Below are 27,436 nucleotides of genomic sequence, written 5' to 3' on the forward strand. Positions count from 1 at the left end.
AGAACACGACTCCTAAGCTAAGAGTGGGGAAGTGATGAACATGTACTGTGTGACATACGCCCAGTACAGACCCGGAGAGCAATGCGGGACATGGTTCTTACCCACTAAGAAAAGCGTGTGTTACAGAAGTGTCCAGTGATGAGAAACGCATGAGAGCTGGGGCGGGAGGGAAGAGGGGAGGAAGGAGGGAGCAAGGGAGAGGGAAGTGTTTGAGTCTGAACAGTATCTTGAATATGTTTTCATCAAAATAGTGTAAATCATTTTTTCAAAGGGACTGAATAAAAATAACATGCAGAGGGCTGGGAGGGCCCTTATTTACCCTTAAGGTTTCTCACATCAGAGAAACAATATCAGGTGTATTTACACCTGAATGTGGCTTAAATACTTCTCTTTTCTTTCATTGCCTGGATAAAAGTTAATTAGCCTAAGAATCATATCTTTCTTAGCTTTGCTATAGACCCTTATTTATTGCAGATTTACTAACAGCTCTTATTCTTTGATTTCTTCTTTGCAAGATTATCTTATTTCCTCACATGCACTTGAGTTTTATGAGTGTTTCAATATTTACACGTGGCTTCAGTGTCTAAGCGTCCATAAAGTGTCACTGGCTATCCCTAGCTCACTGTGGATTCTTCTTTTTAAATTTGTATTGGATGCACCCTGGTTTCCCAGTAGGTAAGATAGCATTTGATTATATGTTATTCTAGGCTTCTTTTTGGTTTATACTATATATGGATAATTTCTCTTCCTGGCTGAATTGTGAAGAAACTGAGAGGAAGGGTGAGTTTCCTACCCTGGTCACTGTTTCATGAGTGTTGAGGCAGTTTAGGTATTAGCAAGCTCATGGGACTGATTAGGCCAACATGCAGTTTAATCCTAGCTAGGCTAATTACTAGTTATATGTTCTTCACTGAGCTACTAATCTTGATGCCAGTTTAATGATAAGCATTGATTTACTCTTCTGTAAATATCAGTGTCTGGAATCTGCACCAGCAGGAGTAGAACAGACACTTAGCAGACTGCGAACTGTCTTACACTGAAACATTTCAACTCTTGTTAGGCAGGACCTTTGTTTCAACTACTTTACACATTGTACCTTAGCTTTCTGCTTCTGCACACACTGTATAAAACGTTTTGTGGTTCCCAAGAGCTCTAGTTGTGGTTTTTTACTTGAGTCAAAACAACTCAGTAGCTGAGCAGGATGTGGAGAGGAAGCCAAGGACCAGAGTAGTTATGAGATTTACTTATGACCACAAAGCTAGAAAAAAGCCAGTCTTAGATTGCCTTGGGTTTCAGTGCCCTCAAGATTAGGGAGAGAAGTGAAAAGTCAGCCTTTAACTGATCGAAAGTTTATATTTTGCCAGCTGAACAGGGCTCTAAAGATAAAAAGGTGTTGATTGCTCCCCAACAAAGCAACTGTACTCAATGCCATCAAATTATGCACAAAGAAAATACGAAGATAGTGAATTTTATGTCACATGTAGTTTACCATGGATAAGAATTTTTGTAAAATATCTGTAATACCTACAATATGTGCTCAGTCTATAATAGCTACTGCTGCTTTCTCTCACTGTATGCACTTCTCCGAGGGCAACCGTAGGGCTGAGACTCAACTTTAGTGAGGAATCAAATCATTTTTTAAATATTATATTTTAATTCTTCTCCCAAAATATTGTTTTCCTTTACTTCTACACTTTTGAGGGAATACTAAGAAAGCCAAAATGATGAAATAGTTTGGAATAGGATGTTGGCCCAGTTACCCAAATCTAATTCATCGAATCTTCTAAACAGCAAAAATTTGTCACCTCTGGGTTAGAAATAGGAGGACAAAAATCTTATAAAGTTTGAAGAAACTACATAAAACTAAGCAGTCTTTTTAGTTTCTGATCGTACAGAGAATGTGATTCCTATTGCTAATAACTAATTCATAAAATATTTTATATTTTATTAGGAATCTTCTCATATTATTTGATGTTTGCTATCACTTAGCAAGCAAGGATAATATTTGTCCTTTAAAGATAAGCAATTTGAGACTCAACATGTTTTCATGGAAATCTCTATTGTGGCTACGAACTGTTGTTTAATCTGAAATCCCTCCACAGTTCCCTTGGACTCACAAATGTCGCATAGATGCTACAATCACAGATGTTGCACAGATGTAAAGCATGAACTCTGTCCAAGCAAACACAAAGATAAGCATTATTCTCTCTGCCAATGACATAGTTATGTGGCTAAAACATTCAGAAGCCTCAGAAACAACAAACTTGTGCTCTTTCTTTGAAAAAATAGTTCATTTCAAAACACAGGAATTTTCAAAATAAAAACACTTGACAAAACTACATTACCCTTTAAAATCTGTTAATGTAATTCTTACTGTTCATCGTCATAATTTATGTGGATTTTGGTCCACAGTCTTTAAATTATTTTAATTGACAAATAAAAAAGGCATATATATTTATTATGTATAACATGCATTTTGAAATATACAAACACACATTGTGGAATGGCTGAATCAAGCTAATTAACATAGGCAATGCCTGATATCAGTTTACACTGAATTTTTGAGCTTCACCTTTGTGTTATCTCCAGTTGCATCTATTATAAAAGCTACTCAACTGAGAATGCCAACTGGACCAAAGTAAAACAAAGGATCCTGATGACCTCACAAGACTACTGTACACAAAACATCTGTCCACAGCAACTGACCTTAACTTTCACCTAGCATGGATTCATGTAATGTTTTCAATAAGAGCACTCACAGATGCTGAAGAATGGACCCAATATTCCATCTGATTTCAGATTGCCACCACCAGGAGAAAAATAAGCAGTTCATGTGGTGGATATCTCTAGTCTCTTCCTGCCCAACATGCTGATTTCCCTTGGAAAAACCACCCGTCCCAGTCATACCCCTGTGGTTCAGACAGACTACTTCTCTTCTTCCAGTACCAGCTGACCCAGGCTAATCTTTCCATGCACTCCATTCATTCTTGAAACGTCGATCCTTTAACAAATAACAGTCTGGTTTAAGTTTCTTGGCGTGGAAAATTTGGGGGGGGGGATAAAAAATTATTTTTCATGGCACTACCATGCATAAGGAAAATGTAAAATCTGAGCTTCTGTAGCCACATGATAGAAAAGAAAGAAAAAAGAAAGGAAAGGCAGGAGAAGGAAAGGATAGAAGGAGAGAGGAGAGGAGAGGAAAAGAGAGCAGAGGAGAGAAGAGGAGAGAAGAGGAAAGGAGAGAGAGCAACGGAGGGAGCAAGGGAGAGAAATAGGGAAAAACAGAAGGAGGGAAGGAGGAAGAGAGGAGGGAAAACAGAGAAGGAAAATGTGAGCTTTACTCTGAAGATGGTCCTCAGGGTTAGAGATGCAAGGCTTGGACCACATGGCAGTCTGGAAGCCCTCTGCAGAAGAGCCACTGATTGTCACACCATTCTAGGAAGTAAGGACAACAATCTCTTCATTATGAGCAGCAGAAGAAATAAAAACATTTTGATCAACTTCCATCCCCCTCCCTGAAATAAAATTGACCATTTAAAATGTATTTCACCTTGCTTTGTGACCTCTCAGACACTGTGCTAAGAAACATACAAAGATTAGTTTATGTACAACCTGCGCAGTACTTACTCTTAGTATTTCAATTTTACCTGTCAGACAATGAGGGTGGTGAATTTAGGCTCAACACAGAGCTCTAGGGGGAAAGAAAGTGGGACAAGGTTTTGATCTGACTGTTCAGGTCAGATCACAATCTTCCAATCACAAGATTCCAAGGACTCATTCTCAGACCTCACAGGACACCCCTGAGAAGGTGACTTTCAGTTTAAATATGACAAACTGAAAAAATATTTTGCTTCTTTTCCTTCTCTATAGTACAGAAATATGAAAATGTGAAAAATAAGCAAAAATCTCTTCAGCATTGTTGAAAAACAAGAGGAGAGTGCCAAATAACAGATTAGAAACAATCTCTGGAGACCAAAAAGCAGATGGCATCAAAGAGACTCCAGTGCTGTGACAGCCAATAATTCAGCATACACAAAGAAGTAAGAAAACATGTTTCTCTATTCAAATCTTAGACAGGCTCAGAGGAAATAATAAGAGCTATCAGCAAAGAGTAAGCTTGGGGAACTCAGTTCCTTTTGGATCAAGATGATGATCCAAATCTTAGCAAGGATTTCCCACTAAGCGAAATGTAGCTTAGGGGCTTCGCAGCTATATAGGAGCTCAGCGCAGGATAGTGCATGAGTATCTATGTTGCTAACTTAATGTTTAAAAAATTCAAGAGAAAGTTTTTTAAAAGCACTTACTTGACTCTACTATCTCAGGATTCATTCACTAGTTCTCACAGTCAACTGCAGCAGCATCCAAAAGACACCCGCAAAAGGTGACGAGAGCAGGAGGGGGCAACCTACAAGCAGCAGTGTAGGTGCTCAGCAGTGCTGCAGAGATTGCAGAGTGGTAAGTCATTAAACTTAACTGTCCACGTAAGGAAGGGAACACAAAGTACGAGGTGCTCGTAAAGCCCAAGGATTGCTAGTGTTCCTACCCAATGGAGAAAGGCACTTGCTCAGAATATTACAGATGTAGCAAAACTTCTGGTACAGGAAAAAAAAGAAACTTCTTTGAAAATGACAGACAAAGCACTTATTAGAATCTCTTCTCAAAGACAAAATAGATGAAGACTAAAGAGTTTTACTGGGTTCAGCCACAAAGAGGCCATTAGTAGATCTAACAAGAGCGTTTTGAAGTTATGGATTCAGCAGCCAGACCAGTGTGGGTTAGGAAAGCAATGATGGGCAGGAAACATTAAGATAGCAAGTTCTGACAACACTTGAAAATTGATGTGTGAGGAGAAATGGGATGCCAGGAGAAGAGCATGCTAAAAATAAGAAGGCATTTTAAACATAAGAAAACACGCATATATATAAAATCTACAAAAGAATGAATAACTTGTAATGTGCTCTAAGTGAAATGGACATGTCTGTTGACAGTAGAGAAAGGAGGAGAAGACATATGCCCTGGAGACAGATTTATACGTTTGGTGACACACACTTAGGAATACTGTGTTTGGATGTCATGAGGAGGTGAGACGTTGGAGCAAAGTGGAGAGTATCTGAATAGTCACTGTGTCAGTATCTTGTAGTGATTGGTGGCCTCATGCATGCTTATTAAATCAATATTCCCTAATGTATGCTGGAATTACACACCATGAATACTGTTTTTAAAGAAAGAAGTCATTTATGGAGACTATCAGAGTTGACTGACATTAAATGTGGGACAGTCTGATAGAATGGAATATTTAAATTTTTCTGTAATTATTCTGTACCTTGTATGACTTTTTCATGCATTTCTTGGATACTGAAAGACAGGCATGGAATTAGGGATGGTTTGGGTTTATTTCTATTTTTAGTTTTATCATTGGTTTAAAAAAATAAGAAATAAAGAGTACAGACACTTTGGGCGACTTAACAATGGAATGAAGGAAGTAGAAAAAACTGAAGATTAAAACCCTGGATGTCATAAAATGATCAGATATGGTTGCTGATGTTCTTTATTTATTGGGGCAGATTAATAATCTAAAATGGGTGGGGGCTGTGGTCAGAGAAGATGCCTGAATTGTTCACTTTGTATGTGAAACAGTTGTGAATGGTGATACAATTCCAAAACATACTTGAGGGAATGGGAGGTTGAAGAGGTATAAAGGAGAAGCAAATTGTAAGAGCAGAAGTCTGGAAACTTGGAAGCCCTGATGTTTGTGGGATCATCCATGTAGATGGAGGAGGACGGAGGGAGACACCTAAGAAGATGCTGGGGTTGGAGTGGAAGAGAAGGCAATGAAGAAACACCAGTGTATTTGGTGAATAGTGAGAGGCACTGTGTGCTCTCCCAGAGGCAGCCTCCAGGAGTGGGCAGTGGAGGAGAAGTGAGTGCCAAGCCCCCCAAATGAGAAGGTTTTGTTTTTAGAGCTGGTGTTATGTTCACCTGCAGTGGGCAGCAAAGAGCACAGGTAACCCACTTCCCATTCTTCATGAATCCCGCCCGTGACCCTTCATCCTCCTAGGTCAGACTCATAAACACCGAGCAGACCAGCAGAGCACACAGGTGGGTGTGTCTGGGGAGTCACACAGGAGGCATGAGTGTTATCATGCTTTTCTAAAAACAAGACCTGTCTGAAAAATAATCAGTCTTGAAAATTACAAATCAAACGTGCCAGCCCCAATCACGGTGTCCTTGCTTTTGGCTCAACAGTCCATAAAAATAGAATAAAGCCAACCTATACTGTTTGGTATACCTTTCTTTTTTAATTTTTTTATTTTAAAGATATTAAGATAAAAGAGGATATAACAAAGCAGATCAGAACAGAACAACTTAAGCAACACTATTTTCACCACTAGAAAACCTGATAAAAGAGTAGCTACCATGTCTCTTTCCTTGAAATAGTTGTGTATCTTCATACACAATAGTATCAAATATAATAAAATAGTGTAAAACCATTCAAGAGAATGAAAGTATTACAGGGCATTCAGAACCAAATAACAGAAAACAAACAATGGCTACTATATTTTCTCATAGTCCATAAAAAATTTGTCTATCCTACTACACATAATAAAATCCAATAAGTTATAACATGATACAACCAATGGAAATAGAACAAAAGTATGGTAGGACTTCAAAACAAGATGATAATGAAATCAGCAACGGCTGCCATAATATTTTGTTTTCTTCAAAATAGCTGTTCATACCATCATAGATAATAAAATGAAACAACCCAGGATAAAACCACTCTGATGAATGGAAACATTATAAGGCTTCAAAGCATTGTAGTGGGGAATCATGATTACCATAAACTTTTATGTATTCTTACCATTTCCTACACTAGGGAGACTATACGATATTTATACATGTGAGTTTGATTTATTTTGCTTATGAGTATGGTCTCAAGTTGCATCCATTTACTTATAAATATCTCAATGTGATCATTCTTTATAGCTGAGTTGTACTCCATTGTATAAAAATACCACAACTTTTTTATCCATTCCTCAGTTTTTGGAGACTTAGGTTGTTTCCAAGATGTGACTACTACAAATTGTGCAGCTATAAACATGGATGCTCATATATCACTGTGGTATGATGTTTTCAGTTCTTCTGGAAATATGCCTAGAAGCGGAATAGCTGGATCAAATGGGACTTCCAATACCAGCTTTTTGAGAAATCTCCAGACTGACCTCCACAATGGTTGCACCAGTCTACACTACCACCAACAGTGCAGGAGACTTCCTTTTTCCCCACAGTCTCTCCAGCATTTGTTGTTAGTAGTTTTCTTGATCCTGGACATTCTTTCTGGAGTGAGATCGAATCTGTGTGGTTTTAATTTGCATTTCTCTAATGACTAATGATGATGAACATTTTTTCATGTATTTATTTGCCATTTGTATTTCTTTATCTGAGAACTATGTATACATCTCAGTTGCCTATTTTTGGATTGGGTCTTTGAATTTTGGGGGTCTGATCTTTTTTTAATTCTTTATATGTTTTAGAAAGAAGTCCTTTGTCTGAGGGGCAGTTCACTAAAATTTTTTCCCAGTTTGTGGGTTTTCTTTTCACTATGCAGGAAATTTCTTTTGACATGCAGAAACTTTTTAATAAGACGTGATCCCAGTTATTGATTCTGGGAAGTGTTTCCCATGCAATTCAATTCCTGTTCATGAATTCTCTACCTACCTCTATGTCTTCAAGATTTTTACCCAATTTGTCTTCCAACAAATTTAGTGTTTCTGTTTTAATATTCAGTTCATTGATTCATTAAGATTTTAGTTTAGTACATGGTGATAGGCATGGGTCTAGTTTTAGATTTTGGCATATGGAAAACCAATTTTTCCAGCACCATTTATTAAAGAGACTGTCATTCTTCCAGTGAACATGATTGGCTCCTTTATCAAAGATAAGGTGTTTGAGTGTGTTTGTTATTGTGATCGTATCTTCTAATCTATTCCATTGATCTTCATATCTGTTTTTATTCCAGTACCATGTTGATTTTATTACAGTAGTTTTGTAGTATAACTTCAAGTCAGGGATTGTGATGCCTCTTGCCTTACCTTTGCTGCTTAGAATTGTCTTTGCTTTTCTAGGTCTCTTCTGGTTCCAGATGAATTTTAGGAGTGATTTCTCTACATCTATGAGGTATCTTGACGGTATTTTCATTGGGATTGCACTGAATCTGTATAACGGTTTAATATACTTTTCAATAGATCTTTCTCTAGTCAAACCTTCAGATGAGATTGTAGACTGAACCAAAACCTTGAATGTGATTTCAAGTGAGACTGTGGAGCTAAAAATCCAGTGAACATATTTATAAGCAACTTACAGAAATTATGAACTAGTAATAAGTGTAATTTTAATTCACTGATTGCAGGTTACTTTGTTATGCAGCAATACAAAAATAATTTAATGGACTTCAGAAGTTGACAAATCACATGACTGAACATTAGTGGTGCACTTAGTTCTCAAACATAGGAAATTCACAGAGGCATCTGAAACTTTGCTAGTGCTATTTGACAGGTACAGTTCATGGGTTGTCTAAAGCCCTAAGAAGAAATGAGCACTTAGTGGTGTATTACTGAGCTTTTTAATTTCTAGACACACTATTTGACACTTAAAACTTGAAGGAGGAACAGTTTCATTGAGCTCATGGTTTGCATAATTCTGTCCAAAGTCAGCAGGTAGAAGGTCATGATGAAGCAAATTTGCTTAGTTCAGGGTGGGTAGTAAGCAAAGCTTACTTTTCCTCTATGGACCAGAATTTTCCCTTTGTTCTTTTCTAGTATTGAGGGAGATAATCACACAGTAGCACCTTCCAGGTAGAAGAAACAAAAGTCAAGTAAATGTATCTTGGGAGCATTCTTGACACGCAAGAAACAAAAATAAACACATAGGACTGAAATGAACTGAACGATGAACAGATAATTTAAAAACAAGACTAGAGGCATTACAAAGAAGAAGAATATGCCATTGTGAGCAGTGACTTATACTCAACATAAGAAAGATAACTAGTGAAAAATCTGAGAAGTGAAGTGACATGCTGGCAGATACTTTGAAAGGGTTACTCTTGTTTTAGAGTGAACAATAACCTACAAGGCTCAAAAATGAAGAATTGAATTTCCTCCATATCTTAGCAAATAGTCTAAAATATATAATAAGCAGAAACTTAGAAAATTACGTGATATACATGGAAAAAAAGACATTTCTCTAACTTTCTAAGCAATTCCTACCTTTATGACAACTGCTGGTAAAATCTGCAAGTGAACTGACTGTGTCTTCACAATCTAACCTCCTGCCTATATTCGAGTCGCCAAGCAACTTATGAATTTTGTAAAGTGTTCCCACAGCTCTGATAATTCTTCAAGACCTTTCTTCTTTCTCAACTTTGAACTCTGTGTTTCATTTCATCACTGCATTTTCTTTCCCACTCTTGTCTTTTAGAATCAATGTCCAAGTTGGACTAAGTGCCTGTCTTTCTATTTCACTTCCTGACTTTCTATTTTTCTTTTTTTGCAGATATCTTATTTCTTCTATCATTATTACACATAGAATATTCCAGAGGCTAATAACTTTTCACTGTCTTGCAACAAATCATATTTGTGTGGAACAATTCTAACTGGTATTAATGAAAATAAATGTCACATATTCCCACCCAAGTCCTTTGATCTTTAGGCTTTGTGAACATCAAAATAAGTATCTATGTACTCGGTACAAAGAGACTCAATCCCTGAGTGTTAAGCTAAGTCTGGAACTTGGTATAGTAGTTACTCTATCCTGATAAATACACCACATCCACTGAAAAAGTTTTCATTTTATCTGTTGTTGTTTAGATTTGGAGTATTCTCCAAGAGTTCATGCATTGAAAACTCGGTCCCCAGGGCAGCAGTGTTTAGATGTGTGACATTTGAAGCCTAAGCAGATCATGAGGACTCTGATCTTATCACTGGATTAGTCCATTTATGAGCTTGTAATTTGATGGGCTATAGGGAAGCGGTAGAATTCAGGAGGTGAGAACTCGCTAAAGTGAGTTCCTGAGTGCGTGCACTTGGAGATTATATCTCATTCCCTGGAATGTCTCCTTTCCCCTTCCTGGTTGCCATGTAATGAGCAGCGTTCCTCTGTTGATAGATCTACCTTACCACAGGCCTAAGAGAGATAGAATTACTTAACCAATAGGCTGAAACCACTAAAACTGTGAGCCAAAATAAATCTTCCCTCTTTTATGTTGGTTTTCTGAGGCATTGTGTCACAGCAACAGAAAGAAAATTAACAACAGTGTCCAGATGATTACACCTGATTTACACCTAACTCCTAGCACAATGTTTGGAGGTAGAGAGCAGATGGGTTAGACAAAAAAGTTTAAAGTTAAAAGACAGAAAGTCAACAATCAACCTTTTTTAGTCCCATTATACACAGCTAAAGCTTCATTTTACCTGCAACTCATACATATTAGTTACTGGTAATAGCTAAAAGCACAAAATCTTTGAGAAAAGCTTTCCCACCTAAAATACAATTATTCTAATTTCTCAATTGTCCATAGTCCCTCATGGAGCACTGTTTCAGATTTCCAGAACCCATCTTCTTTCTAGGCATGATCCATCCTGGAATATACAGAAATATACAGATCCATCCTGGAATATACAGAAAAGTATACCAATGACTATAGACTGCAGCAGTGGCTAAATATTGTGGTTTGCAACACACATATAACTGTATCAGGATCAATGTATGAAGTTCAAATAATGTATAATAATCCTAATAACATTTGACACAAGACTGAAGAAAGTGTAATAGCATTTAGAAGTCTCTAAGGACATTAGGATTTACTACAAAGGTCAATATTTACTTACTAAGTTGAAGCTATTTTTAATATACATACTGTTAAAATTAATAGAATCAAATACACATAAAGCAGACTTTCTTCATTCTTAAACAAATCAAGTATGAGGCAGCCCACGTGGCCAGGGAGATGCAGCCAAATCTGCTCCTGCATAGTGCTGCTGCCATCCAAAAGCTTACTCCTGCAGACAGCCAGCGCAGGCAGGTGGACACAGAAAGACCCTTCCCTGCATGCCTGCCACCTTGGATGGTAAGCTTATCTCCCTTAGGTAACCAGTGTGAGCAGGAAGAAACAGCTAGATACACCCCATGCAGCAGCAGACCAACATTGGAGACCCTTGCTTTCTTCAGGAATCCAGTGTTCACCAGGAGAATCAGACAAACACACTCCTGTGTGGCTGCTGCCATCAGGGGAATTTGAGTGTAGATTCACAGGCTGAGAGAAGAATCAGCCCCACCATCATGCATGCCTGACCATTGGGAAAGGCTTAGTGTAGCTATGAGATCTGGGGAGGCCAAGAGCACACCTCACTGGGTGCCTGGCCTATTCCCCTACACCATGGAGGGAGCCAACATGGGAAATGTCTGAGACCTCATAACCAGCTTGTTTGGGAGAACTCAAGAAAATGTCAAGACAAAGGAGCAAAAGGCAATCTCAGACATAAAAGCTCACATAGAACTGGTATGGGAGGGATACACATGGAAGAAAATGGAAGTTGCACATCTGAAATCAAGAGGATAGCACAGAAACTACTTCATGAGACTGTAGAAGTAATCAGATCAGAAATCATATCTCGGTAAAAGAAATCACAAACATAATGAAAGAACTGCTGAGCACATCTAAAAAAGACATAGGTTAAAAATAGGAGCACAGAAAAATGATGGAAACTGTGAATGAACAATATAGAAAGGAATTACAATGCATGAAACAGATTCAAAAGGATAGCTGGGAGATTAAAATGTCAGTTGAAAGCCTGAAAAACTGCTTGAAAGAGACTGAAGATAGACTTTCAGACCTTCAAGACAGTATCACAGCTAGTGATCATGGAAGGAAAGATCTCTTAAAAATAACAAAGAACTAGGAACGAACAATTCAACAGCTGCAAGCTGATGCAGAGAAAAGTTGGCAGGTGTCAGTGAAAAAGCAGGAGACAACACAAATGACATAAAGAGGCTACTAAGAACTGAAGGAATGCATGACCACTGAACCAAACCTACAAAGAGTACTGAAGGTGTTCTAAAGAGAGATAAAGAGGGCCTTGGTCCCAGGAACAGTAGCAAAGTGGGATCACTGAGCAGGGCAGACAATTAAATGGAGGGAGAGAGTAAGGGGCCAATGGAAGGAAAATGCATGACAGAGATGGACCAGTGCATGTTGGCCTTAACCATTAATGTAGATGGCCTCAATTCACCAATAAAAAGAAACACAGGCAGAGTGGATCAAAAAACAGGATCCATCAATGTACTGTATACTTGGGGCCAGGGGTTTAGCTCAGCAGAGTAAGTGCCTGCTTGGCAAAAGTGAGGTTGTGAGTTTGATCCCTGGTACCAAAAAAAAAAAAAAAAAAAAAAAAAAAAAAAATACTGTATACAAGAAATATATTGACTCAAAAGGAAATTCACAGATTGAAAGTCAAAGGAGAGAAAACAATGCTCTGTGTGACAGAATCAGAAAAAAGCAGGGGTAGCTTTCCCTTCAACCACAGGATGGATAAGAAAGATACAGCATTTTTAAACAATAGAAAGCTACTCACTTATAAAGAAAGATGATCACGAGGCTCTTGCAGGTAAATGGACACAAATTGTGATCATGGCTTTGGGTGAAACAGTTTGGACTCACATCGGTGAACATCATGTGTCCCTAGTATAAAAAACTGAAGGAGTTAGTGGGATCCAAAATGCACAATAGATGTCATAAAACTGAAAGGGGAAGAAAGGCCTAAAAAATGCGGGAAAGGGAAGGTGGTAGCCATTGTTAATTTCCTATTGTTTTGTTTTAAAGTGCTGTATCATTGTTATTGTTTTGTTTTGTTGATCTAATTCTATTTCATTTGGTTTTTTTTTTTTTATATCTAAGGGCATGGGCAGCTATTTTGAAGATAAGATATATTATGGTAGCCATTGTTGATTTCCTATTTATCTTGTTTTGAAATCCTGTATCACTTCCGCTTTGTTTTCATTGGTTTTCTTCTGTTTTATTTGGTTTGATTTTAATATGTCTGATGGTATGGACACCTATTTTGAAGATAAAAGGCATCGTGGCAGCCATTGTTGATTTCCTATTATCTTGTTTTGAAGTCCTGCATCACTTCCACTGTTTTGTTTTCATTGGATTTCTTCTGTTTTATTTAGTTTTGTTTTTATGCTCTTAAAAAAAATCACCAATGCTAATAGACAGGTGCTGTAGACCTCAAGCTGTCTGAAAACCTTAAGAAAGTACAAGCATTAGATCAAATCATGAAAAGTAACATTAAAACATTTCCCTCCACTTTTATTGAGATGGTGATGGTAGAGAAGATGCCTTAAGAAGAGGCACTAGAATAAACCTTTGTAATAGTGAAACTAGCAAATAGATCCTGAGAACACACACTCACTTGTAGAATAGGATGAATATTGACAAATACAAAAGATAGAAAGAGGAAAAAAAATCAATGACTAGGCTATAGAGGCAGAAAATCATGAGACAAATTCAAGAGTTACTGTTGTCTGACACAGGGGGAATATCTGGTCTTAAGGACAGAAGGAAGTTCCAGTAATTCAACAAATAAAACAGGTTACTATGGTTCAATACATGATAGAAAACCAAACCTGTTAATGTTATCCATTTGTCTGTGGGTTCATATTTTGACATGTACAAAAGTCAATATCAAATTATTTACTTCCAAATAAAAGTTGAGAACAAACCTCACAGATAGGAAATAAGGAAACACAACTGGCCTCCAGAAAAGTTGCAAAGTAGGTGATGGTATCTCTTGACAACTGCCTGCCACCCTCTCTGGCCCTTTCCTTATGTGTATTTCTGCATTATATTCCACGATATGGGACTTCTATCTAATCTACTATTCTTACCCAATCACCATCTCTCTTAGTTTCTTCTGTATCCTCTCCCAGATCCCCACCCAGACGATGAATTTAAACTCAATTTTTCTTAATGTGTCATCAGTACATTTTGAAAATGCACCCCCCCCCCAAAAAAGAACAGGGCAGAAAATAGAGTTGGCAGAGAAATCATTGGCGGAGTAGTGAGCAGAAGTAGGCGAAGTTGATGCAGGGACCACAATGAATCTGGCAAGGAAAAATAGTGAAATTAAGACTTTTCCTCCCCGATATGCAGAAAGTATTCCAACTGAAAGTCTCTGGGATTCTAGGGACAGAAAAGAAGCCCATAGAACTGTAAATTTAGATGTTGGATTCCTCAAATTTTGGAACAATATATTAAACCTTCCATCATGTCTCAAACCCCAGAAAAATGTTTGGAGAGAAAGAAGAGCCTTAATAGATAAATTTTCTTCTTTGTGAGACACCATTTCAACCAAGAATATCTTTAAAGCAAAGAATATAGAGTGATAGAAGAAAAAGATATCCTTGTTTTATATATAGCAAGCAAGTAAATGTTAAATTTTGTGCTTTGTTCCTTTTATAATTTTAAGACACAGATGGCAGAATATGAGTATCATCTGGCTTAGAGTAAAATACACTCACAATTTACATCTTCTAAACATAAAGAATTTTAACTAAGTTCTTATGCTGGGCACTGTCGGTCATTACTGGAAGAACCAATCATCTTTTGTGATAAATAGCAGAAAATCAATAAAATGCACCTGCATGTAACAGTGGTTCAAGAACCGTCTTACAGTCTTCTTTTATGTCCTTCCTCTTTTGCCAGTAGCTATCCTCATCTAGAAAAGAAAGAATGAAATAAAAAGTACTGCATTCATTCTGCTATTTACATCATTAAAAACGCTTTGTTTGCAACTCTCTCTAGAACACTGTAAAATATTTCCAACTTTCCCAGAAAGGACATATGCAGTTCTTTAGCCAATTTTTCAAAATCAAAACCAATTTCACAACAACAACTAAAATCCCTTGAAGCTTGAAGCTATTAAGATACTATCCAAAAATCTTTTACAAGATCCATTCTTTCTCAGTTACCTCATTGCACTGCTAGAATTAGTATAAAGTACACATTTTATTATCCTCTATTTTTCCAGGTTTTTCAAATGGTGCTATCTTTTGGTCTGGTTTTAAAAACATCCACGGACTTCCAACTACAGGATGGTTATAGGAGATTCGTATTCAGTGTCTCCACACCAGAATGGACACATCTGTTTTCCATTCCCAGCCACTTGTGTGGCATCAAATATCTTAGGCCTCTGAGAATGGTCCAGCCTTCTTGGAAGGCACTGACTGGAAATGAATTCCAGCAGAATGAGTATTACAAAAGTATAATGCCTTCAGACTGGAAGGTGCTTTTTCAGTGTTAACGTTGTATCTTACAAATACATTTATTCTCCACACTGGGAACAAGGTGCTCCCCACAAAGAGATCTTTACTACCAAAACAAGCAGAAGCCCCTGAGTCATGTGCTTTCCAGATTGTCATACTTAAAGTATCAGCAACATTGTTATCTGAAGCTATTCAAACACAAAATATTTCAACCTCATTTATTTACACCAGTCAGTAAATAATTTATCAGGCTAAATTTTAAAATTCTGCCTTACTTCTTTAAGGCCAATGTACAATTTGAACCTTATCAGCCAGTAACAGTTCTGATCATAACAAAAAGTGTCTGTGCCAGTTTGAGTCTCCTGATTATAAAACCTGGGGAACTGGGTAATCAATGACAGAAAAAAACAAAGAAGACAAAAATTGTGTGGGACTTGACTTTTGCAAGAAGGGTTACACACTACACAAGTTCCATCACTGCTCAACTTTCCTCTCAGGTGAAATTTCCAATATTTCCCAATGATTAGAATAGAGCCTAAACAGAAAATAGCAGTCTTACTAAATTTAGGTTTAAGGATGAACTTTGTGGCCTGAAATTAATCCTAAACAGAAAAAAACATACACAAAATGTTAGCCCCAAATCTGTACACAAGCCCTAATTAAGCAGGAAGAGCTGGCTACCAATCAGTTTTCTTCTCCAGCCAGAAAACATAACAATGCCAGCCATCAGAATGAGGTGCTCACAGACTTCACCCACTGCAGTTTCTAGAGATTCAGACTCAGGGGGCTGCGCTAGGTGTCACTGACATTTGCAGTTCCACAAACAACCCTGGAGATTATTCTAGAGGGGAAAAAAGAAAAGGAGTAACTGGGGATGAGAAAACTGGACTTCTTAGGTGTAGCCTACCAAGGCAACCTTCTGGTCTTCACCTGTTTCGGGATCAGTAATCTCCAACATACAGGGTAGAGGTTTTCCTTCCAGTAGAGTGTGATATTGAACACCCAAACTGGCAAAGATAGTCACATGCTGGTGATCCTTCTTACTGCCCCTCCTTTATCTATCTTAGGCTTCCACATCAGTGCCACTGATCCAATTAATTTGTGGACAGCCTAGAGAAGAAAACATTAACTATATATCATGAGATTGTGCCCATTGCTGTCATGTGCCATAAGAGAAACACCCTGGTTTAACTGGAGCCTAGGAAGGTGCTCAAACACATGGCAGAGATTTTTCTTTGGGTGACACAATGGGATAGCAGTTCTATATTCATAATAAGTGTGTCAGCAGCTTGATGTACCAGCAGAAGTTAGAGCTGGGAGCTCAGGGCCCAACATAATCAGTATTCCAGCCCAGTGTTGCTGCCAGTGCTAATTTCCCGTGCATTGGGTTGCTTGGACTTATTGGTGAAAATTGCAAGACTCAATTATTTCTTTGCCTTCTTCATCTTCAAGAGTTTAGCCCACCCATACATTTGAGGCAGACTTTCCTGACTGCTTTGCCGATACAAAGTTTGTCAGCCTGAAAATTCCATTCCTAAATTCACTTGAAAGGTCCCTTGTAAGCAACCAAAAGGGCAACACAACTTTATCCCTTCCACGTAGTAGCAGGTGCCAGTCTTTTAACCAGTGGCTAAACTATTTGCCACATCCTATGAATCCCTGAAGATACAGTAAGGCATTTCAGGCAAGATGGCTTCCAAAGCTATTACCACCATGCACAGTTCAGCCCAATGAATAAAGTCACCCAGTTTGTGTTCATCAGAGAAGCCAATGGATTTCATTACCTTTCACCATCAGCAATTAGGCCATGCTTTTATCTGAAATCTCTTTAGGTTCCAGGTAGCCAGGATAGGGGTCACTGTACTCCCTTCTGATTACCCTGTTCCCTCCAACAGGGTGGTCACATGTTTAGGGAGCTGATGATGCCTTTTGGGATTCAGACCAATGATACCACTTCCTTTTTATGATGGAACTCTGCAGAGTTTGTCCGATTTTATTGTACAATTAGGAAAAACCCAGATAAAATAGAGAATGTTCTGTCTCAGAATCACAAAAGATGTTTTGGCAGCAAGCTAGTTCATCTCCACCACATCCTAATAGCAAGTATGACACTGTCATTCAAAGAGTATATAATGGTCTTCAGGACTGATATCTATCATCATAAAGAAACTGAAAAAGGGAAAAGAAAATAAATATATATATATAACTATAATTATACTACTGGTTCGTTTTAGTTCATTGAAAAGATCAGTTGACTCTTACATTGGTTGATTAATTTTGAATGCCTATACGTTGGAATCTGAGCAACTACTTTGAAGGCAATAATATGCAATCGATTAACCATTGCTAATTTCTTATTATCCTGTTTTAAAACTCTACCATTGTCTTAATTTTTGCTTACTTTTCTCCCTTTAAAATAAAATAAAACAAAAGCAGAAACACTAGACCCCCCCTATAAAAGACAAAATAGAATTAGTGATTAGTGACTAGCAATTCATTAGTTATTGTACCTGTGACTGAGCACATTGTCACAGTCACTGATGCGTCAGTACGACTTGAAATCAAAATTACTATCTGTATAGCATATTCTGTGGCAAAGTGGATTTGCTTCAAATCAATCTGAGCCATGGATGCCAAAGAGGTGGGAGACAAGGAACCCTAGGGAAAGACAGAGAAATGTCTTTGCAAACCATCCCCCCTGACTGTAAAGCTAATCTTGATCTCCCTCCCACATGGAAATTAAAAAGAATTGACCAAATCTGTGTCAGTATACTGACTGAGGGTATGTGCCTCCACCAACCTGTGACAGTGTTATCTCCAAAGCAGCCTGCACCAGAACCTGTATGTTCAGCCCGTGACAATTTACAGTGTCCCAGAGGTCTTTTCCACAGACCAAACAAGATTGATAATTGTTACAAAATGGTGCAAACCACTGCAAAATCTAAGAAAGCAGCACACTCCAGTGACAATTTTCTGCTACCACACACTCTATTTAGTAATCTGATTGGTCTTGTACCGGGTCTTAGATTTAAAAGTATAAGCCTTTTTCTCCATCAAGAATGCAGTACTGTTTTGTTAGATCAAATGCTGAGGCTTAAGCAGGTCTGACAGTAAGTGAGAGTGTACTGACCCAAAATGGTGGTGGTATCGCTGGCTGTTGCTATAGAAAGGTGTATATTCCTGCACAGGACATTTAAATTCAATAGAGCCAAGAACTTCAATATTACAATGACGCATGATGGGAAACAGAGTCACTGCCCCTGAAATGCCCCAATGAGTTAAAATATCTATTTTGTAAAATGAATGCATGAGGCAAACCATGCAGGTCCCAGGAAGACAGAAGCCATAGTGCCCTCCTCAAGGGTCGACAGAAGCCACGCTGGGTCTGCTGGGTCTGGGAGGAGCACATAAGAAGCCAGTTTGCCTTTCTGGTAAGCCATGCAAACCATGTGGTGAATTAACTAATTATCAGCTTGAGCAGCAAAGTCCAGCTGAATTGAGACAGCATGGTGCTGGGCGTGGCAAACCCACTGAAGGAGGATTGTTGTTGGAACTGTATAAAAGGACAGAAGGGGAGAATTTTTATGCTGATTTTCCACAGAAAAGTTTTGCTGTTCCCTTCAGAGGAGCTCTGATCTTGGCTTCCATCTTGAGCGCCATCTGAGCCTTATCTCCTAACTCCAATGAAGACCCCTCGAACTTCTGACACAGATCCTTCAGCTTTTTGCCACAGCTTCCCTAGCCTCTGGCACCAGCCCTTGCACCTTCCAGCACTGGCCCAATACAGAATCCTCCTGGACATGGGATCTGGGTCCTCCTCAGATGGAGTCTTCAGGACTCTAGCACATGGACAGATCTCTGGCACTCTTCTCCATTTGATTCTGTGGGCAAATGTTGTAGGGTAATCTTGTAAACCTCTGTGTACTGCATTAAATCTATCCCCTTGCAAATACTGACTACAGCATATCCCTCAGTCTTCACATGGCCTTTACCCTGTGTGTCTCCTCCTCTCACCTGAACACCCATCATTGGATATAGGCTCACATTTTAATTTATTTATATCTTTAAAAAATGTACTTCCAAATAAGCTCACATTTACAGATACTAGTGGTTGCCATTTCAACATATCATTTTCTAGGGTGCAATTCAGTCTTTTTTATTATTATTCTTTAGATCAGTATGGTGAAGCCAATAGATTGAGAAACAATTGTCCTTGAAAAGAAAATTTTAAAATCAAAAATCTGGAGTGAGGGATACAGTATGCCACAAATAGGGAGTCATCCAAGGAATGGTGGAGAAAAACTGGGGTCAAACCCTGGGGAAACAGAGGAACATGTGGACAAGAGCTTTTGTTGTAGTTTCCGTGAGAAGGAGCTATAAAACACAGTGAGAAGAACAGGTCAGTTTCAGCAGGCTCCAAGGCATATCCCTAATTACCTAGGACCTGGCCGTATGGTTATTTTTTTTTTTTAAGAGGAAAAAGAGAAAAACACAAAACAAACCAAAGCGGCGTAAGGGTACACGCAATACAGAACTACAAAAAAAAAAAAAAAAAAAAAAAAAACAAAACAAAAAAACATAACAGTAAGAAATCACCTGCTAGTAGATTACACACTATCTTCTTGAAAATAGTTCCTCAAATCACAGTATCAAAGAACACAAGGTGGACATTCAAACAGGGAGACTGCAAACAGCTGTGTTCAATGTTCCAAAAACATTGATAAAGTCAGCTATTTAACACCCCCAAACACACTTGCTGTTATATCCGTTAGAGCTCTTTTTCTTTTTTTTTTTCCCTCTCTTTTTTACAACAAAATTTACACATCTTGGATTTTATTACTTCTTAGTGCTTATTACTTTCTTTGGGGGGGGGAGAATACAGTCAAATATGGCAAAACAAAGCTGTCAGTCAATACCAAGGATAGACATAGCACATGGTGTAGAACAGAGTACAAGTTTATCAACAATGGTTATCAACGTTGTCCCTTGTTTCCTTAAAAAGAATTGTCTATCTCATTAGATATTATAAAGTTGGACAAAACAGTAGAGAACAAGACCAATAAAACTTAGGCATTGTAAACATTACAGGACTTCCAAAGAAGACAATAGTCAAACCAGAATGGGTATCTTAGTGAATCTTATTGTCTTCAAAGTAGTTGCCTATGTCTTCAAACTTGATACTATCATATAGAATGGAGCAGAGTCTAATCAGTCAAAACAAGATCGTGGGAGTACTACAGGACTTCAAAACAAGTTAATAGGAAATCAAAAAGAGTTATTATTTATATATCCTAATTTTTTTGAATTTTTTCTTTAATTAAGACAAACATAAGAAATGACTAAATAATTTTTTTTGAAACAATAAGGGGGAGATTGAGATAAAACAGGACATAACAATATAACAATAGAGGTCACAGCATGACTGTTTCAACAACCTAGTACTTCACCACCTTATAACCTGACTTAATAGTAGTTACCATAGTGTCTTTTTCCTTGAAATATTTGGATAAAACTTCATATACTCTAGCTTCAAATATTTTCATATCAAGAAGCCCAGAATAAAGCCTTTCTAATTAATGAGTGAAAACTTTATAAGGCTTCAAGGCCACCTAATGGGGAATCATGATTACCACATATTTTTATATATTTGAATCATTATTTACATTAGGGAAACTATTCGGTATTCACACATGCGAGACTGATTTATTTCACTTATGAGTATGGTCTCAAGCTGCGCCCATTTATTGATAAATATCTCAATGTGATCCTTCTTTATAGCTGAATAATACTCCATTGTATAGAAATACCACAACTTTTTTATCCATTCCTCAGTTGATGGGCACTTGGGTTGTTTCCAAGATCTGGCGATTACAAATTGTGCTGCTATAAACATAGGTGCACATATATCACTGTGGTATGATGCTTTCAGTTCTTCTGGGAATATGCCTAGAAGTGGAATAGCTGGAATAAATGGGATTTCCAGTCCCAACTTTTTGAGAAATCTCCAAACAGATCTCCACAAAGGCTGTACCAGTCTACACTCCCACCAGCAGTGCAGGAGAGTTCCTTTTTCCCCACAGCCTCTCCAGCATTTGTTGTCGGTTTTCTTGATCCTGGCCATTCTTTCAGGAGTGAGATGGTATCTCAGGGTGGTTTTAATTTGCATTTCTCTAATGACCAATGATGATGAGCATTTTTTCATGTATTTATTTGCCATTTGCATTTCTTCATCTGAGAATTGCATATTCATCTCAGATGCCCATTTTTGGATTGGATCTTTGAATTTCGGAGGTCTGAGTTTCTTTAATTCTTTATATGTTTTAGACAAGAGGCCCTTGTCTGAGAGAGAGTTCACTAAAATCTTTTCCCAGTTTGTGGGTTTTCTTTTCACTATGCTGGAGATTTCTTTTGACATGCAGAAACTTTTTAATAAGAAGTGGTCCCAGTTATTGATTCTGGGAAGTATTTCCCGTGCGGTTTGAGTCCTGTTCATGAATTCTTTACCTACTCCTATGTCTCCAAGGTTTCTACCTATTTTGTCTTCCAATAGATTTAGTGTTTCTGTTTTAATATTCAGATCTTTGATCCATTTACATTTTAATTTAGTACATGGTGATAGACATGGGTCTAGCTTTAGTTTTCGGCAAATGGAGAGCCAGTTTTTCCAGCACCGTTTATTAAAGAGACTGTCGTTCTTCCAGTGAACCTGCTTGGCTCCTTTATCAAAAATAAGGTGGTTGAGTGTGTTCGTAGTTGTGGTTGTATCTTCTAATCTATTCCACTGATCTTCAGCTCTGTTTTGATTCCAATACCATGTTGATTTTACTACTGTTGCTTTGTAGTATAACTTCAAGTCAGGGATTGTGATGCCTCCTGCTTTGTCTTTGCTGCTTAGAATTGCCTTTGCGATTCTAGGTCTCTTCTGGTTCCAGATGAAAATTAGAGTGATTTCTCTAGATCTATAAGGTATGTTGATGGTATTTCTACTGGGATTGCATTGAATCTGTATAACAGTTTTGGGAGAATGGCCATTTTCACAATGTTTGTTCTTCCTATCCATGAGCAAGGGATGTCTTTCCATTTTCTGAGATCATCTTCAATTTCCTTTTTCAGTGTATTATAATTTTCACTGTATAAGTCTTTCACTTCTTTCGTAAGAGTAATTCCTATATATTTCATTTTTTTGCTTGCTAATGTGAATAGTCCAGTTTCTCTTATTTCCCTCTCTGTAATTTTGTTGTTCGTGTATAGGAATGCTATTGATTTCTGAGTATTGATTTTGTATCCAGCCACATTACTGAATTTATTTATTGTATCTAAGAGTATTTCAATGGAGTTTAGGGGGTCTTGTATGTAGAGTATCATGTCATCTGCAAACAATGATAATTTAACTTCTTCTTTTCCTATCTTTACCCCTTTTATTTCTCTTTCTTGCCTAATTGCTCTGGCTAGTACTTCCAGTACTATATTAAATAGGAGTGGTGATAAAGGACATCCTTGTCTTGTACCCGATTTTAAAGTAAAGGCTTTCAATTTTTGGCCATTTAGTATGATGCTGGCTGTTGGTTTGTCATAAATGGCCTTTATTATATTGAGGTAAAGACCATTTATTCCAATTTTCTGTAAAGTTCTTATCATGAATAAGTGTTGGACCTTATCGAAGGCTTTTTCTGCATCTATAGAGATGATCATGTGATTCTTATTTTTGGCTTTATTGATATGGTGGATTACATTTATTGATTTGCGTATGTTGAACCATCCTTGCATTCCTGGGATGAATCCCACTTGGTCATGGTGTATAATCTTCTTGATGATTTGCTGGATCCTATTTGCCAATATTTTATTGAGGATTTTTGCATCTGTGTTCATTAGGGAGATCGGTCTATAGTTCTCTTTTATAGTTGGGTCTTTCTCAGGTTTTGGTACTAGAGTAATATTTGCTTCCAGGAATGACTTAGGAAGGATTGCTTCCCTTTCAATTTCATTGAATAGTTTGAGGAGTGTCGGCATTAGGTCTTCTTTATATTTCTTGTAGAATTCTGCAGTGAATCCATCTGGGCCTGGGCTCTTCTTGGTGGGCAAGGACCCAATTACATTTTCAATTTCATTAGCAGAGATTGGGTTATTCAACAGTTTTATATCCTCTTGATCTAGGTTTGGTACTTCATATGCTTCTAAGAATCTGTCTATTTCTTCTGTGTTATCAAACTTTTGAGAGTAGAGGTTTTCGAAATAGGTGTTGATGATCCTCTGTATTTCTATTGGGTCTGTAGTGATTTCTCCTTTTTCATTTTTTATTGCATGAATTTGAGCTTTTTCTTTCCTTTTTTTAATAAGGTTGGCTAGGGGCTTATCGATTTTATTTATTCTTTCAAAGAACCAACTCTTTGATTCATTGATTCTTTGGATTGTTTTCTTAGTCTCTATTGCATTGATTTCTGCTCTGATTTTTATAATTTCCTCTCTTCTTTTGGCTTTGGGCTTGACTTGCTCTTCTTTTTCTAGCTGTTTGAGGTGTAGCATCAAGTTATTTATTTGTATTCGTTCTGCTTTCCTGATGTGGGAACTCAGTGCAATAAATTTTCCTCTCAGAATGGCTTTCATTGCATCCCACAGATTCCGGTAAGTTGTATCTGCATTTTCATTTTCTTTTAGGTATTGTTTAATTTCTTCTTTAATTTCTTCTGTGACCCACTGATTACTCAAGAGTGTGTTATTTAGTTTCCATGTGTTTGCGGAATTTTTGCAGTATCCTTTGTCATTAATTTCTAATTTCAGAGTGCTATGATCCGATAATATGCAAGGGATGATTTCAACTCTTTTGCATTTGCTTAAATATGTTCTGTGAGCTAATATATGGTCTATTTTAGAAAATGATCCATGTACTGCAGAGAAGAATGTGTATTCTGATGTTGTTGGGTGGAACATTCTGTATATGTCTATCAAACCCATTTGTTCACAGGTGTGATTCAGTTCTGTTATTTCTTTGCTCATTTTCTGTCTGGTTGATCTGTCCCTTGGTGTCAGTGGTGTATTAAGGTCTCCTGTTACAATTGTGTTACTGATAATTTGAGTTTTCATTTCTGTTAATAATTGTTTTATATAACTGGGTGCTCTGGAGTTTGGTGCGTATATATTTAAGATAGTTATCTCTTCCTCTTGGAGTTTTCCCCTTACGAGTATGTAGTGACCTTCTTTGTCCTTTATGGTCATTGTTGGTTTAAAGTTCACGTTGTCTGCAAACAGAATGGCTACTCCTGCCTTTTTTTGGATTCCTGCTGCATAAAGAATTGTTTTCCATCCTTTGACTTTCAGTCTGTGAGTATCTTTCTGGGTTAGATGGGTTTCCTGTAAACAGCATATGGTTGGATTTTGTTTCTTGATCCATTCTGCTAGTCTGTTTCTTTTGATTGGTGCATTGAGACCATTAACATTAATGGTTATTACTGTTAAATGCTGGTTAATTGTAGGAATGTTATCTCTCTGCTGTTGCATCTTTATCTTTCTGTTCTGTTCAATTATTTGCTTTGCTTAGTGGTTTTTTCCTTTGTGTATCTAAACTGTCTTTCAATATTTTTTGCAGGGTTGGTTTGGTGTTCATGAAGTTCTTCAGCTGTTCTTTGTCATGGAAGTATCGTATTGCACCATCTATTTTGAATGATAGTTTTTCAGGATATATCAGTCTTGGTTGGAAATCATTTTGCTTTAGGATCTGGAATACTTCACTCCATGCTCTTCTTGACTTTATCGTTTGTGCTGAGAAGTCTGCTGTGATTCTGATAGGTTTTCCTTTATAAGTGATCTGTCTTTTCTCTCTGACAGCTTTTAATAATCTATTCTTGTGTTGGATTTCTGGGATGGTGATTATTATATGTCTGGGTGTAGTTTTATTTTGGTTATGAGTGTTTGGAGTTCTATATGCTTCACTGATCCTGATGTCAGTTTCTGATCTCATGCTTGGGAAATTTTCAGCTATTACTTCTCTAAATATCCTCCTGACATCCTTCATGTTGTCTCCCTCTCTTTCATTAATCCCTATCATTCTTATGTTATTCTTCTTTGCATCGTCTTGCAGTTGTTGAATTGTTGTTTCCTGGTTCCTTGTTATTTTCAAAAGATCTTTCCTTTCCTGTTCACTAGCTGCAATCCTGTCTTCAAGGTCTGAGATTCTATCTTCACTTTCATTAAGGCGGTTTTTACAACTTTCAGTGGAGTTTTTTATTTCCTGTATATCTCTGTGCATCTGCATTATGTATTCTGTTTGTTTCTTATATTGCTCGTCTAGGGATTCTATCTTTTTGTTTAGTTCCTCCAATTTTTTATCTGTGTTTTCTTTAGATATATTTAGAATCTCTTTCATTTCTTTTATCATTTCTTCTTTTATCTGGGATATTATTTCGAGTTTGAATTTCTTTAAAGCTTGCTGGAGTTGCTTGTCAATTTCAGTGGCTATTGTGTCCGATATATGAGGTGGATGGGATATATTTTCTTCTATATACATCGCTCCTAGGGTTTCTTGAGATGGGCTGGAGGTTTGAGGTTGTAATTTAGTCTTTCGTTTTGTCATTTTCCTATATTTCTGTGTTTCAAGTGTTATTTGAAAGCTTCCTCAGGATCTGTTGAAAATCCCCTTCTATGTTTGGAGCTACTGAGACTCTGGCGCCGCGCTACCCCAAGCCATTAGGCCTACAGAACCAGTGGCCCTCCTCTGCCTGCTCAGAACTCCGCAGTTCCAGACAAGCTGGGCCTCAGGGACACTGTGCACCCACCTGCCCCTTGGAAGCTCCACAGTTCTTCAATCGCAGCCGGGTTAGGGTACTCACCACAGGCCGCAGTGCTTCAGGAACCTGTGGACCCTCCCTGGTTGCAGAGATATCCACAGTCCTCCAGACACATGGAGAGGCCGATGCAGACACCCCAAATCTGCCCAGCTCCTCCTCTGCAGACCAATGGCCAGGCGCGGCAGCTAAACAGGCTGGGCTAGGCTGGTAGTGTGGGCCAGCCCACCTATCGGGAGCTGAGCAGGTCTCCAAGTGAAGCCGGGAATGGGGAGGCTGATGTGGAAGCCTCAAACCCACCTCTCTCCTTCACTGCACCTGGAAGCCTGAGGGAACTCCAGCAGTCTGGGCGCAGATATCCAGAGTCCTCCAGACACGCAGAGAGGCCGGTGAGGGCACCCCAGATCTGCCCAGCTCCTCCTCTGCAGACCAATGGCCAGGCGCCGGCCATATGGTTATTAGAGGAGGCTAATAGTGATCATTTAAGAAACAATATAGTTTCCACTCTCCAAAAGAGATAGTTGAAGCTATAGACCATGATCATTTTCACTTGAAAGTCTTGCTGAAAGAAAGTGTTTCACTGACTCTAGGAACTGGCTCACCCAGGAAAGGTTACCCAAGGTCAAAGGGTTCCTAAAAGGACACACTCCAGCAGCAGTGTGCGGGTATTAGGACTTCTGATACAACCGTATTTTATAAGGCTCAGATAAATGCTTAAGCTTTGAGAACCATATATGGTTTCAGTTATATATTCTACTTTTTTATGTTTTACAATCCTATAGAAATATATAAACCATTTTTAGCTGATAACTCATTAAAAAAACAGGCTAGATTTGGCCCGTGGACCAATATATCACCTTTATTGTAGTTCCAGAAAGAAGCCAATCATTGTAATAATCAACTGTTCCAACTGGGTTATGACATAATGTGACAATTCACACTCCATACTCAACCCTGTGATCTCATTTACAATTGTGTCAGGTTAATGAGCAAGAAATGACCCTTTCTGTATCAAAAACAGAATATTACACATTTTGAGTAATTTCACCTAACAGTAAAGACACAAGAGCTGAGACCTGTATATCTCATTGTCTTATTTTCCCTTAAGATGCAAATAGGTTTTTTGATGGAAAAATAAAGCCCACGGAACCGAATATTCCACATAATCAATAAAAAACAAAATGCATGAATAATTGGGGGTAAGGAGGAGGGTGATTTTGTTGTTTTGCTTTTACCAATTACCCTCACAAAGTGCCAAACTTTTCTCTTGTTTTCCAAAGTCTTCCCTGTTACCTCTTTCCCTGCTTTAGGATTCGACAGCTTTTTACTCTATTCCC

The sequence above is a fragment of the Cavia porcellus genome, unplaced genomic scaffold (genome assembly GCF_034190915.1).
Source record: "Cavia porcellus strain 051 isolate PalLab524CR breed Dunkin Hartley unplaced genomic scaffold, mCavPor4.1 scaffold_32, whole genome shotgun sequence".
In the NCBI taxonomy this organism is placed as follows: Eukaryota; Metazoa; Chordata; class Mammalia; order Rodentia; family Caviidae; genus Cavia; species Cavia porcellus.